Source organism: Somniosus microcephalus, chromosome 12, assembly GCF_052327205.1.
Source record: "Somniosus microcephalus isolate GS21.2 chromosome 12, FLI_Smic_1.0, whole genome shotgun sequence".
Taxonomy (NCBI): Eukaryota; Metazoa; Chordata; class Chondrichthyes; order Squaliformes; family Somniosidae; genus Somniosus; species Somniosus microcephalus.
Genome location: NC_140998.1, coordinates 122,860,443 through 122,875,809, shown reverse-complemented (window position 1 = coordinate 122,875,809; position 15,367 = coordinate 122,860,443).

The following is a 15,367-nucleotide window of genomic DNA, read 5'->3' as shown; positions in this document are numbered from 1 at the left end:
GCATTCCTGCATTTCTCAGCTTCAGTGCACTCAGGAGATTGATTGGGACCTGACTCTCCAATGAATGCCTTTATTCTTTGTACAGTCACGTGCACATTTGGCTGCTGCTCCGGACCCGAGCCACTGGCCCTGAATTTTCGGTCAGTATGATAGCATACTCTCAGAGTACGCCGTCATACTGCCTTTGAGATTGACCGCAAGTTCGGCATTTCCTCACGCGCTTGCGTCTGCACCAAATCCTGAACTTGCGATCTGTCGAGTTCCGACTGCACATTGGCTTCACTGCTCGTTTCACTGACCCATTCAAATCATCGTGCTGGCGAAAAGTTGGGCTAATTGTCCACCTACTGCGTATTAATTACCCTGAAAATTTGTATTTCTGGTGCAAACAGGCGCAGGAGCCTGTTGCACAGTGTAAGAGGAGGGGGGAGGATGAGAAAATTGTATTAGTTGCCAGCTTCTGACTGACCCATTGAGTGTTTCCAGCATTTTCTGATTAAAAATTTACTGGCCAGATACAAAGCTCTTTTCATGTAATCGTTCCCGATGAGTCTCTGAACCCACAAATTAAGCACAGTAAACACCAGCAATAGGCACTCTATAGATTGGATACATTGGTTTAAGGGCAAAGTGTTTGTGTGCCAATTATTTCACAACATATTACAATAAAAAAACCTACTGATTTATAGAAACATTTTGTATTGGGGTTTGCTACTCTATAAGCACAATTCAGATAATGGAGCATCTAATCTAATGCTGAGTCGGCAAGAACTGTATATCTAACAAATGAAGTTATTATTTACACACAGTTATGAAAGATGTTTGATCAAATGTATATCTGGCATAACTAAAATATATATACCTACCTTGTTAAATCCCTTCAACCAACATGTGGCTATTAAACGCTAGGTAAATTGTAAATATATGCCAGTAGCAGACTTCTGCTTTCTATTGGCATTTATTTACAATCCTGTTTTAGCAATCTCCTCTGTTTCCTGATTGGCTAAGAGTCAGGAAGTGAATGGAGCACCGCCCCACCTGATCCCAGGTTCGCACACGCACAACGGTGCACCCCTGGGATCCGTGGGCCACTACACTGCACACAACTCTGCAGTGTTTGAAAGCAACTTTTCGAAGGGGGATGCGCACAAGGTAAGTGCAAGTTTCATTCAGATGTTGGCGGCATACTCCTTAGCTACGCCGCCGACCACAAATTCAGGGCCATTACTTCTATCCCTCTTTTTTTTCTCGCGGCCTGTCTTAGGCCCTTTTGTCTCATGTCTCCTTCCCTTCCAGTCACCTAGTCATGCCAGCTTTCTTTTGACCCGTCTTTGGTACATCCCACCACCACCCCGCCCCCCCATCACTACCACAACCAATCACTACTCCTCTGTCTTCTTATTCTCCTGCCACTGTTCCAGGCTTGAATGATCCCACAGCTACCCTCTGTGCCTCTCTCAGCATTCTCCAAAGGGCCCGTTGAGGCACCCATCAACTACTTCCTTATGAGCAGCAACCCTATCCTCCTCTATTGCCGACCTTCCGGCCCAGCGCACTTGCTGGATGTTAATTTGCCAACTTCCTTTCTATACTACTCACACTACCTACCACATTCTCCTTGGATTCTGCCGACTGTTGCCTAGCCCCTAAGCTCTGGAATTCCCTCCCTAAACTTCTCCGCCTCGCTACCTCTCTTTCCTCCTTTAAGACGCTCCTTAAAACCTACCTCTTTGACTAAGCTTTTGCTCACCTGCCCTAATTTCTCTATATGTGGCTTGGTGTCAATTTTTTTTATCTTTTAACGCTCCTGTGAAGCACCTTGGGATGTTTTACTACGTTAAAGGCGCTATATAAATACAAGTTGTTGTTGCTGTTGTTGACAGATCAACAATCACCATCCCTCTCCACACTTCCCTCAAGAATGCCAATTCACTCATGAACATGACCTTTCTCATCCCCAGCCTTACTGTGGATAATTGCATTGATAGCATAGCTTTGACAGAAATGTGGCTCCCATGTGGTGACATCTTGCCCCTTACTGAAGCCTCCCCCCAGCTATACATTCTACCACCTTCTCCACACAAACAGTGTGGCCCTTATCAGCAAGCCATACCTTGCTGTTGTCCCCTACTCCTCTGGGACCTTCTACTTCAAGCACCTCACCTTGTTCCACCCCTCTCGCCACTCCTTTAAAATCTTCGTTCTCTACCCACCCCGAATTTATAACCAAGATATCCTCTTTTCCTCCCTCAGCCTCTGCACTGAGCAACTCTTCATTCTCAGTGATTTCAATCTTCATCTCAACTTACCTTGCCCTCTCTCCTTTTATTTCACTGCCCTCCTGTCCTCCCATATCCTATTCCTCCATATAAACCCTCCTACCCATATTCATGGCCATCTCATGTGATCTCTCTACTCCCATTGTCTCGATAACAGACAAGGCCATCTCTGATCACTTCCTTGTAGTGCCCACCACTCACATCCCTTTCCCCCTTCCAACCTCACTTTCTTTGCATCAGCCCCTGCGAAAAACTCTCCCCAAGTCACTTACAACTGCTCCTTCAAACTCTCAGCTGTCTTGCCTTTGAGCCTCCATTTGTCATAATACGTATACAGCTGCTCAACCACTCCCTCACCTCTATCTTTGATGCCCTTGCCCCACTAAAGTCTTTACGGTCTCCCAGCCTGGTCATTCAGCCTGGTATGCCCCCCCCCCCATCTCTGCTCCTCAAGTCCAAGGGACGCAGACTGGTTTAACCAGGTCTTGCTGAACCATGTCAGCCACTCTCGGGCCTTGCTCTCCTCTGCCAAAACTGCTCATTACTCCAGGATTATCCTGGAAAACAAAGCTAACCCCTGGCTCCTTTTCTCCACTACCAACTGTCTCCTTAATCTCCTCTGCCCTGCCCCCTCCACCCTCACCCCAAACAACAAGTGCGAGGAGTTCATGGAGGTCTTTGTCACTAAGATTGAGATGATCCATTCAACTGCTTCTATCGCATCCCCCTGCACCATTGTCCACCAAACTAAACGTCCGACAAAGTTCCCTGGGATTTCATTTGCTTTCTAATTTCTCTCCCATCTCCCTTCATGCCCTTTCCAAGCTTGTCTTGTTCATGAGGCACACCTCCCATTCCTTTGACTCCATTGCCACTAACCTGCTGACTACTGAAACTCCTTTCCTGGCCCCCATGACATTGTAAATGGTTCCTTCTCCTCAAGTACTGTTCCCTTTCTTTGATTTAGTCCCCTCCTCAAAAAACCACCCTTGATGCTTCTGCAAACTACTGCCCCATCTCTGACCTCCCTTTCAACTCCAAAGTCCTTGGAAGTGTTGTTGCCTCCCTAATCGAAGTCCATCTTTCATAAAACTCCATATTTGAATCTGTCCATTTAGGTTTCTGCCCCTGCCATAGCAATCAAGCAGCCCCCAATCAAAATTACAAATGACACCCTCTGTGACTATGCTTCACTATCCCTCTTCGTCCTTCTCAACCTCTCTGCAGCCTTTGAGAAAGTCAACCTCACCATCCTTCTCTCCTCCTTTGCCCAGCTCAGTGCAACTGCACTCATGGTTCAACTTTTACCTATCTGATTGTAGCCAGAGCATCTCCTGCAATGGCTTCCCTTCCCACCCCCACATTGTTATCTCTGGGCACCCCTCCAAGGATCTATCCTTGCCACCCTCCTATTCCTCATCTACATGCTGCCCCTCGGCAGCATCATCCGAAGACTGGGGCCGGGATTTTCCCATTTCCCACCCGCACGGAGCGGGGCGACCCGGTAGACAGCGGGAAACTGTTTTCCCAGCAAGCTGTGGAGTTTTAACAGTGTGTGTGCGACACAATGGGCAGGTTCTGATCCCCGACCGCAGGGGGTGCGATCCCTGACCCCAGGGCTGAGTTGCGATCCCGGGGGGGATCCGATCCCCAACCCCGGGGAGGGGCGGGCTGTTGGTGGGTGAGCTTGGGGGTCTGGGAGGAAGCACTCCTGCTCCTCCAAACCCACAAGGATTGCTCCCCGAGGCTGTGCTAACTTCATTGCAGCTACCGGGAATCCCGACCCCTGGGATCCCCGGCCACCTGCAGCAAAACCTGCACAGCAGGTTAAAGCAGAGGCTTCAGGCCTCATTATAATATTTAAATGCCAACCCGCCTCTTGGCAGCGTGTTGGAGGCGGGTTGGGGTCGGGTTTTAGATTTTAAAAACTTTCACTTCCCCCCCCACCCATTTTTGATGTGAAAATTCCTCCAAGGTGTCAGGTTCTACATGTAAGCTGACAACACCTAGCTCTGCCTCTCCACCACCTCTCTCAACCCCTCTCCTGACTTGGTGTTGCCAGACTGCTTGTCCAACATCCAGTCTTAGATGTGCTGCAATTTCTTTCACTTAAACATTGGGAAAACTGAAACCATCATCTTCAGCCCGGGTCACAAACTCCATACTCTTGCTACTGATTCCATCTCTCTCCTGAGCCTCTTTCTCAGGTTGAACCAGATTGTAATTTTGACCTCCTATTCGACCACGAACTGAGATTCCAACCACATATCCTCTTAAATACAAAAATTGCTTACTCCCATCTCTATAATATCACCCATCCCTGTCCCTGCCTCAGCCCAACCCTCATCCATGTCTTTATCATCTCCAGATTTGACTATTCCATTGCTCTCCTGATAAGCTTCCCATCCTCCACCATCCATAATTTTCAGCTTATCCAAAATTCTGCTGTCGATATCCTATTCTGCACTAAGTCCCACTCACCCACTACCTCTGTGCTTGCTGATCAACATCGGCTCCCAGTCTCCTAATGCTTCAAGTTTAAAATTCTCACCCTTTTGTTCAAATCCCTTAATGGCCTCAGCCCTCCCTATCTCAGTAACCTTCTCCAGTCATACAACCATCCAAGAACTGCATTCTCCAACTCTGGCCTCTTATGCATCCAGAAATTCATTCACCCCACTATTGGAACCAGTGGATGTGGTGTATTTAGACTTTCAGAAGGCTTTCGATAAGGTCCCGCATAAGAGATTAGCGTGTAAAGTTAAGGCACATGGGATTGGGGGCAAGGTACTGACTTGGATAGAGAACTGGTTGGCAGACAGGAAGCAAAGAGTTGGAATAAACGGGTCTTTTTCCGAGTGGCAGGCTGTGACTAGTGGGGTACCGCAGGGATCGGTCCTAGGACCCCAGCTATTCACAATATATATTAATGATCTAGACAAGGGAACTAGATGTAATATCTCCAAGTTTGCAGATGACACAAAGCTAGGTGGGTGTGTGTGCTGTGAGGAGGATGCCGAGAAACTCCAGTATGATTTAGACAGGTTGGGTAATTGGGCAGATGCATGGCAGATGCAGTATAATGTGGATAAATGCGAGGTTATCCACTTTGGTGGCAAAAACAGGAAGACAGATTATTATCTGAACGGCAATAGATTGGGAGAAGGGGAAGTGCAACAAGACCTGGGTGTCCTTGTGCACCAGTCGCTGAAGGTAAGCATGCAGGTGCAGCAGGCGGTTAAGAAGGCAAATGGTACGTTGGCCTTCGTAGCGAGAGGGTTCGAGTACAGGAACAAGGATGTCTTGCTGCAGTTGTACAGGGCCTTGGTGAGACCACACCTTGAGTATTGTGTGCAGCTTTGCTCGCCTTATCTGAGGAAGGATGTTCTTGCCATGGAGGGAGTGCAGCGAAGATTCACCAGGCTGATACCTGGGATGGCAGGAATGACGTATGAGGAGAGATTGGGTCGATTGGGCTTATACTTGCTGGAGTTTAGAAGAATGAGAGGGGATCTCATTGAAACATATAAAATTCTAACAGGACTAGACAGACTAGATGCAGGAAGGATGTTCCCAATGGCGGGGGAGTCCAGAACTAGGGGTCACAGTCTAAGGATAAGGGGTAAGCCATTTAGGACAGAGATGAGGAGGAATTTCTTCACCCAGAGAGTGGTGAACCTGTGGAATTCTCTACCACAGAAGGCAGTGGAGGCCAATTCATTAAATATATTCAAGAAGGAGTTAGATATATTTCTTAAGGCTAAAGGGATCAAGGGATATGGGGAGAAGGCAGGGACAGGGTACCGAGTTTGGATGATCAGCCATGATCTCATTGAATGGCGGAGCAGGCTCGAGGGGCCGAATGGCCTACTCCTGCTCCTATCTTCTATGTTTCTATGTTTCTATGTACGTTCAGCCACCTAGGCCCTAAGCTCTGGAATTCCCTTCCTACACCTCTCTTCCTATCAACCTTCCCCTCCTCCTTTAAGACCCTCCTTAAAACCTGCCTTTTTAACCAAGTTTTTAGTCACCCTCCCAATATCTCTTTTATTGGCTCAATATTGATTTTTGTCAGATTACACGTCTAAGAAGTGCCTTGGGATGATTTTCTACATTACAGTTACTATATAAAGGCAAAATGTTCTTCAATTAGTGAAAAGCAAGTGATAAAATCATATAACATAGAAAAATAGGAGCAGGAGTAGGCTATTCGGCCCTTGGAGCCTGCTCCGCCATTCAATATGGTCATGGCTGATCCTCTATCTCAATACCATATTCCCGCTCTCTCCCTATACCCCTTGATGCCTTTTGTGTCTAGAAATCTATCTATCGCCTTCTTAAATATATTCAGTGACTTGGCCTCCACAGCCTTCTGTGGTAGAGAATTCCACAGGTTCACCACCCTCTGAGTGAAGACATTTCTCCTCATCTCAGTCCTAAATGTCCCACCCCATATCCTGAGACTCTGGCTGCGATAAAGGTGACAATGAACTACCCTTTAGATTTCAAGATGTTAAAGCTTTTCAAACATGGCAACAATAACAATTGATTTACCTGTAACCATGCTCGTAAGATTTCTGAGGCCAACTTTCTGTTTTTAAATTGAGCACTTGTTGGCATTATTGAATTCTTATAAGCACTGATGGAAAGTCGCTCCAGTTTTACAAGTCTTCTGCGTGCATGGTCCAAATTAAACTGAGTCCATAAAAAGTTAAAAGTTTAAAGGTCCAGCCTTCTTTTTTTTTATTCGTTCAGGGGATCTGGGCGTCGCTGGCAAGGCCAGCATTTATTGCCCATCCCTAGTTGACCTTGAGAAGGTGGTGGTGAGCCGCCTTCTTGAACCACTGCAGTCCGTGTGGTGAAGGTACTCCCACAGTGCTGTTACGCAGGGAGTTCCAGGATTTTGACCCAGCGACGATGAAGGATCGGCGATATACTTCTAAGTCAGGATGGTGTGTGACTTGGAGGGGAAATTAGAGGTGATGGTGTTCCCATGCGCCTGTTGCCCTTGTCCTTCTAGGTGGAAGAGGTCACGGGTTGGGGAGGTGCTGCCAAAGAAACCTTGGCAAGTTGCTGCAGTGCATCTTGTAGATGGTACACACTGCAACCATGGTACGCTGGTGGTGGAGGGAGTGAATGTTTAAGGTGGTGGATGGGCTGCCAATCAAGTGGGTGGCTTTGTCTTGGATGGTGTCGAGCTTCTTGAGTGTTGTTGGAGCTGCACTCATCCAGGCAAGTGGAGAGTATTCCATCACACTCCTGACTTGTGCCGTGTAGATGGTGGAAAGGCTTTGGAGAGTCAGGAGGTGAGACACTCGCCGCAGAATACCCAGCCTCTGACCTGCTCTTGTGGCCACAGTATTTATGTGGCTGGTCCAGTTAAGTTTCTGGTGAATGGTGACCCCAGGATGTTGATGGTGGTGGATTCAGTGATGGTAATGCCGTTGAATGTCGAGGGGCGGTGGTTGCACGCTCGCTTATTGGAGATAGTCATTGCCTGGCACTTGTGTGGTGCGAATGTTATCTGCCACTTTTCAGCCTAAGCTTGAATGTCGTCCAGGTCTTGCTGCATTCGGGCATGGACTGCTTCATTACCTGAGGAGTTACTAATGGAACTGAACACTGTGCAGTCATCAGTGAACATCCCCACTTCTGATCTTATGATGGAGGGAAGGTCATTGATGAAGCAGCTGAAGATGTTTGGTCTTGTTGTTGACTCATTCCCAGTTTAATGACAGCACATGCCCAGTGTCAAAAAGTGAAAAGAATGAAAAGGTCCAACATCAGCATCTTCTCTTTGACAAATCGTGTGGAAATATATTGATCACATTGCAAATTGCAGTGAGCCACTATTTCAGCCTATGTGTGTAAATAAATGAGCACATGAACTTGTTTGAATCCCTTCCCCTACTCCTGCTGTGCACCCCGTCATGGCGCTGTGCATTTCAGTGTAAGTAGGTCAGCTGAAAGTGGCACTGGCTATGACTTGGCACAGTTTGAAGTGGAACAGCTGCAGATCCCAGTATAAATGGGGCTATATAGAACTTATGAATCAAAATAACTTTAGACACATTTTTATTTACATAAAAAGTAGTTTAAAGTCAACTTTTTCTTTTCTATCCTCTAATGGAACCATCAGTCAGCACTAGAGCAGTTTCCAACATCAACACTCAATCTTTACAAGACTGATTAAACTTACCAAATATATACCCTATATACTGAATTACACAAGCACCTTCTTACAAGGGCACTTTTTCTTGATGTGAAGAAGGCTTTTGAAACTATATCTAATGTCACACATTTAACAAACTCTCCTACCTCTGTGCTTTGGTTTCAATCTGATTTTTCAGCTAAGTATCAAAAAACAGTCCTTTTGAACCTCTGAGGCAGCTGCAACAAGGGATCTAACCTGGGTCCTTTGCTGGACTCCTCTTACTGAACTGCACAAAAATGTGGAGTTATGTTTAGCTTAATATGCATGCTCGTTATAGTTTGCTTTTTAAAATGTTGTTGACTTCTTTTCTGAACCTTTCCCTTCAGATCTGCGGCATGTTGTAACTTTGCTGGAGAACAGCTGTCCACCCCATACAGATTTATCTTATTTAATATCAGAGGGCTTGGCAAATGCAGGTAAAATGTGCATTTTGAAGTAGTGAACTATGTGGAAATACATCGTAAGCATTCCTTTCATTTCAATTAGATTTTAAGAGCTACAAGGCAGAATTTTAACTCCCTCCACCCGGTGGAAACCGGTTGGAATGGGGGTTAAAATCCAAGTGGTACACTTAGCACACTTTTATCACCTTGCAGCAATTTTAATGCCACTGTTTTCTTGGAGAGGTGAGGCGTCCACCTGACTCAATCGGCAGCCTCCTGAATAGCTGTAAATCAGAGTCTTCTGATGTCATTCGGACCCTAATGTTATTTTAACCACCTACTGAGCATGTTCGTTTGCAACCCACTGCAGCACCTGAGAAAATAGAAATACACTTACCAGCAAACTGCAGGCGATCAGTCATCTGTCCTTCAGACTGCTGGGGAATATGAGCACAGGGGGAGTCTGGTGGCAGAGCTTGTTGAAGCTCCAAGCCTTTGTTTCACAAAAGGGTATCACTGATACTGCGCACAGTGAGTTCTGATCGCAGCTTTGCAGAAATGGGAAGAAGTAAGTGTAGTGATCAATAACATGTCATTCTGTAGTGGACACTAGGTAGAGCTGGGTAGAGCTGTATATAGCTGTATGTATTAAGACTACACTACCCAGCTGTATGATATTAAGACTACATTACCCATGAGGCACTAGGCTACCCACAAGGCAACAGTCAAGATGGCAGCCTGCACACAGGAGCACACATGGAAGCCTCTACAGATACTGTACCTAGAGAATGAGTACTGAATAAATAACTAGCTAGAAGCTAGCTGTGTTCATAATAAGAATGTCTAGTTATTAATGAACATAACATGGTACCAGGGTGGTGAAGATCTGCTGAAAATTGTGAAAAGCGACATGGAGAATTTGAAGCCACCAGAGCGTTTGAATCTCACAGAAAAAATCAACTATAATTGGCAGACTTTTAAACAGCAATTCGAACTCTACACTGCAGCCATCAGATTTGGTACAAAGCCAGACGCAAGGAAGATAGCGTTGCTGCTTACGGTTGCAGGCCCACAGGCGATAGAGGTATTTAATACATTTGTATTTAATCCAGCGGAGAACAGAGAAAAATTAGAAGATGTGCTAAAAAAACTTTGATGCACATTGCTCTCCCAAAAAGAATGAGACGTATGAAAGATACATCTTCCGTTCTCGGACACAGCAACAAAATGAGACTTTTGTTAGCTTTATAACTGATCTGAAACTGAAAGCACAGACATGTAATTTCTCTGAGCTCGAAGCATCCATGATTCGTGACCAGATTGTGTTTGGTATTCATGATAAAAAAGTCAGGGAACGTCTGTTGAGAGAAACCGAACTAAATTTGGAAAATGCAGTGAAAATATGCCAAGCCAGCGAGCTAGCTCGAAATCACGCGAAGACTTTCAGTGAAATCAATAATGATGCGAATGTAATGAGTGATAATGCTGCTGTCAGTGCTGTGTCCTACAAGGGGAAGAAACGTGGGCAGAACAGAAATGAAAAGCAATCGGAGGATGAAATTTTTAATTGTAAATGCTGTGGTTACAAACACCAGTTAAGACAATGCCCAGCGTTTGGAAAAATGTACACAAAGTATAATGGAAAGAATCACTTTACCAAACAATGCTTTTCAAAAGTAAAAACGACGAAAGGGCAACAAGTTAATGTGATTGAGGACACTGATGTAAGTGAGACATTTTTTGTAGGAATGGTGTCATGTGACGATATCAAAAAAGATACAGAAAATGTGCAGCCCTCAGAAATGGACAATGCTGAACATAAAGTTAATGCAGTAAAAGAGGACAAATGGATGATCCCACTGCAGATAAATGGAGCATTAGTTACATTGAAACTGGACACTGGGGCAAAAGCAAACTTAATCAGTATGAGTGACATTAACAATATGAAAGAAAAGCCCAAAATACAGAAAAAGTCAGTATTACTGAAGGACTATAATGGACAGAAAATAGATAGCTTAGGTGTATGCAGACTTAAAGTGACAGGCAAAGACAAAGTGCATCATCTCATGTTTTCTGTTGTGGCTGAAAGGCTTGATTCACTACTGGGTGACAAAGCTTGTGAAGACTTAGAACTGGTCAAGAGAGTCTACCGTATAAACTGTGCCATAAGCAGACCAGATGACTCAGGTGATGAAGCAGAGAGCCCATCAAGGATGAAAAGGCCAAAGGGTATCCATGTCTTCAAAAAGCCTAGTTTCTCCAAGAAGAAAGAAAAAGACTTTAAGGTCAAAGAGAAGCAAAAGGAAGAAAAGCACAAAGAGAAAAAACACAAGGAGGAAAAGTCCAAAGATATAACCGCAGCAGATGTTGGTAAGCAGTGGAAAGAGAAAAAGAAAAAGAAGAAGCCTGCACCAGAGCAGGAAGCAGTTCTGGTGGATACTCCTTCTTCCCTCAGGCCAATCTTTGGTGTTCCATTAGCCGAGGCTGCTGAGAGGACTATGCTGTATGATGGGATCCAGCTGCCAGCAGTTTTTCGAGAGTGCATTGACTACATTGAGAGTTATGGCATGAAGAGTGAAGGAAACACTGAAACCCTCTCCAAGCAAAGATCGCAAGGAGACCTCGATCTATACAAGAGCAGATTGATGACAATGCCGCAACTGCATCTTGTCATTCACCGCCAGAACAATCTCATGAAGACACATCAGACTTACCCGTGTTGAGAAGATCCACATGTGAAGTAAAAGAGCCTGATAGACTTAATCTTTGAGTACAATGTAAAGCTTTGAAAATGTGTTGACTTTTGAAAATGTTTATGTGTATAGAGCACTAACAAAAGTGTTACTGATATTATCTTCATTGTTTTCTTGAAAGTTGATTGATATTGATTTTGTTAAACCTCAAAGAAAGGAGGATGTAGTGATCAATAACATGTCATTCTGTAGTGGACACTAGGTGGAGCTGTGTAGAGCTGTATATAGCTGTATGTATTAAGACTACACTACCCAGCTGTATGATATTAAGACTACATTACCCATGAGGCACTAGGCTACCCACAAGGCAACAGTCAAGATGGCAGCCTGCACACAGGAGCACACATGGAAGCCTCTACAGATACTGTACCTAGAGAACGAGTACTGAATAAATAACTAGCTAGAAGCTAGCTGTGTTCAAAATAAGAATGTCTAGTTATTAATGAACATAACAGTAAGTAGACGTTAAGAGGATAATTTTGTGAGTTCGCTCTCCTGGCAGGGAATCTTGTCCGCTGGCTGCGCCTATCGGGGAATTATGGGTGTGATGCACATGGTTTTCCGTCCATTAAAATTAAGTGACAGAAAATTGTGAGAACACGATTTCCCAATAGGCCTGTCTGCCCATCGAGGCTCCCCACCAGTAGCACAAGTTCAGAAAATCAGCCCCTACGTGCAAATCTACATAGCTGCTCCTCACTTTTCCAACTATTATTAGAAGCCTCATGCTGGAATAAACGTTTACCCTGCTCCCAGGTGAAACACCATTACAGTTAATGCAGACGTTCAGTCCTCAGTTCGATGAATAGCTCATAAGTACGGGTCCCCACAAGTTTGTAATAATAAGCTTTAACTGGAAATTGAGCTGAGCAGAATAACCTTCGGAATGTTAAGGAACAGTTTAAATGCCAGTCACAATTTATCTGCACAAGTGACCTGCCGTAGTAATAGGAATTAGCAGTAGTTCATTAGGGTAGTGAGTGAGTTAAATATATTCACAGCCCTGTTTCTCCTAATCACTGTATTCATATTAAACTGCTGTCTACTGCCTGCAGGCAAGCTGTTCAACAAATATTGCTAAACCCATTATGAAAATGTTTTTTTTCTAGGGGTAATTCCTCTGGTCGCTACATGTTGTAAATGTGTTACGGTTATTTGGTCCGTCCACATGGTAATTTGAATACAAATACTGAAATCTTCAAGATGCATTCACAATGTTGCTACACACATTGATTAGAGGCTCTTGCCTCAGGTGACCCATGTAGTGATGCGCTGTGCTGCAGGGTAATTGGATGTACATTCCCACCCATGGTCAAACTGGAAGGCAGCAGTGCTCAGGTAGTTTCCCAAAGGATAACTGGATGGAAAATTAGACGGTGATTGACCCAATGCACTCTCAGGACTAACAGAAGCTTGACAGCAAATAAAGAAATGGTGGCTGGCTCAGAGATGTCTAAGAAAGGATAACCTAAAAAGGGGAAAATATTATAAAAAGTTGAAGGGATTTTTTTTTTTGGAGTCATTTTAACTGAAAGAACTTGGCATAGAACAAGATATCCATCTTCAATAAGTTTTGTTCAAATATTCAGCTATTATCTAACGGAACATAAATTAGGAGCAAAAGGATTACACGGTTTTATCTTTCTCAATTTACGTGTATGTTAATTATTGCTACTTCCTCTTGTTTCTCCGGCTTCTTCTTCTTAGTTTAGTTTGATAAATATTTCTATACTCTCTTTTACCTTTGCACAGTAGTAAGCTGTCGTGCTTGCTCTCAAGATTTACCCTGGATAATAAAATGTTAAAGCAAGCTGCCAAGTTCACTGAGAGGTAATGCTATAAACAGACAGTTTATCATGTGTGATACAGGCCAGACATATTCTTGAACTGTTGGTACCTCGTTTGTATGAAGGTTGCTCAAAGCCCTTTGATGTGAAATTAAAAAAGTAAATGAGTATGACCTTTAGCCTTGGCAAGAGTTTATGCTTCCTTTAGACAACTGCGGGTTTGTTTCCCTCAAGGAGCCTGAACCCTAAAGTTCTGTTTTTGTGGTCACTTAAAGTTGAAATGCTGTATGTCAATTGGCTTCAAAGCTGCTTTGCCTTGCTGTTCCCTGATGAAAGCTCAGCATTTACTTAGCCAGTTTTACAGGACCAGGAAGTAAACCAAAAGAGCTCCTGGACTGGAGGCAACCTGAGTTAAAAACAGGAGAGTCACTTATGCATTTATCCATTTTATTTCAAATAGATGTTCAGCTTTGAAGTAGATGCTACAAACCTGCTGTAGTTTAATGCAGCCACCTCTTTATCATTTTACTTTCAGGCTTGGCGTCGATTGCACGGCAGCGGGTGTGATGAGGACCCGCATGATGCGTTCTCAACTCCAGTATTTAAAGGGACACTTCAAAGATAGGATTCACAGGAGCTTGAAGTTGGAAGCAACAGAGGAAGAAAGCTCAGTATACATTCAGGATGATCAAAGACTTCACCGTACTTTAGAAGGTTTGGCTGGAGGTGGCCCAGGAGGTCAGCGGCAGGAGCACTGTGCCACACGCCTGGATTCAGTGCAAGAAGTGCTTTAATGACCTAACCAGATTAGGAAAGGTAAGTACAGTTGCACATTCACCTACATCCTGCTGTGCGCATCATCCCACCCCCTCACTCTGCCTTGTCAAGTCTACTTCATCGCATCACTCCTCACACCCACTTACCTTGCAAGTGCACCCATCCTTCTCTTTCTATGCACTTCCTCACATCCCCATCTATCCACTGCCACTCACCCTCAACCTTATGTAATTTCATGCCTCTCCCTGATAATCACCCTCACCAAATGCATTGCATTCATCGGGTGAACACATGCCATTACAGTCACTCATAGGTCTGTTCTGTCCCCCGTTGCAGGAGAAGAGAGCACAGAACATGAGAGAGAGGGAAATGATCAAAAGTGGGCCTCCACAGATCTCGCAGCTCACAACTGCAGAAGAGGAGGTGCTGGAGATCAGCAGAGTCTCGGTGTGCCTGGCCGTCGGAGATGGGGAGATGGGGGCGCCCAGCTATCTGGTGACAGAATTAAATATCAGACAGCCACATGTCATATAACACTCACTCATTTTGACTTGATGTCAACAGCATGTTCATAATGATAACTTCAAACATTCTTACCTTGACAGTACTCATTCGTGTCTTTTATCTCCCGTGGGCCTTCATGCATGAGTTAGTTGAGGTCGCTGACATTTGACCCCTCAGAGAAGGTCACTCTCTCTGAGGGTGCACCATCACAGGACTCATGCAGACCATGCACCAGCTCAGATACTCGCACTTCGGTGGAACCAGTAAGGCAGATAGCTGGGTTTTCACCTGGTGAATCGCACTTCACAAGTCCTTCAACAAGGGCTTGCAGACTCTGGATGCCACCTTAAATAGGATGAATGATACCCTAGCCGTAGCCCTACCGATCTGCAGAAAAGTGTTCTCCAGCACGGTGGTAGCAGGGAAGTGCGACTGGGCCTTTAGAGGGATGATGGCGAAAGGGGACATGGAGGTGGGGACTCTGCTCAAAGAGCTTCCATTTTCCACCCATTGCACCCCCCCTCAGTCAGTACCTGACATGCTGCCTCAAGGTCCCAATGGCCGAGTCTGTCCCTGTACAGGTGCAGGTGGAGCAGGCTGTGGCGGGGCCCTCACGGGCTCCAAAACCCAGCGAACATCAGCCAAGAGCATCTCAGCAGTCGGAGCAAGG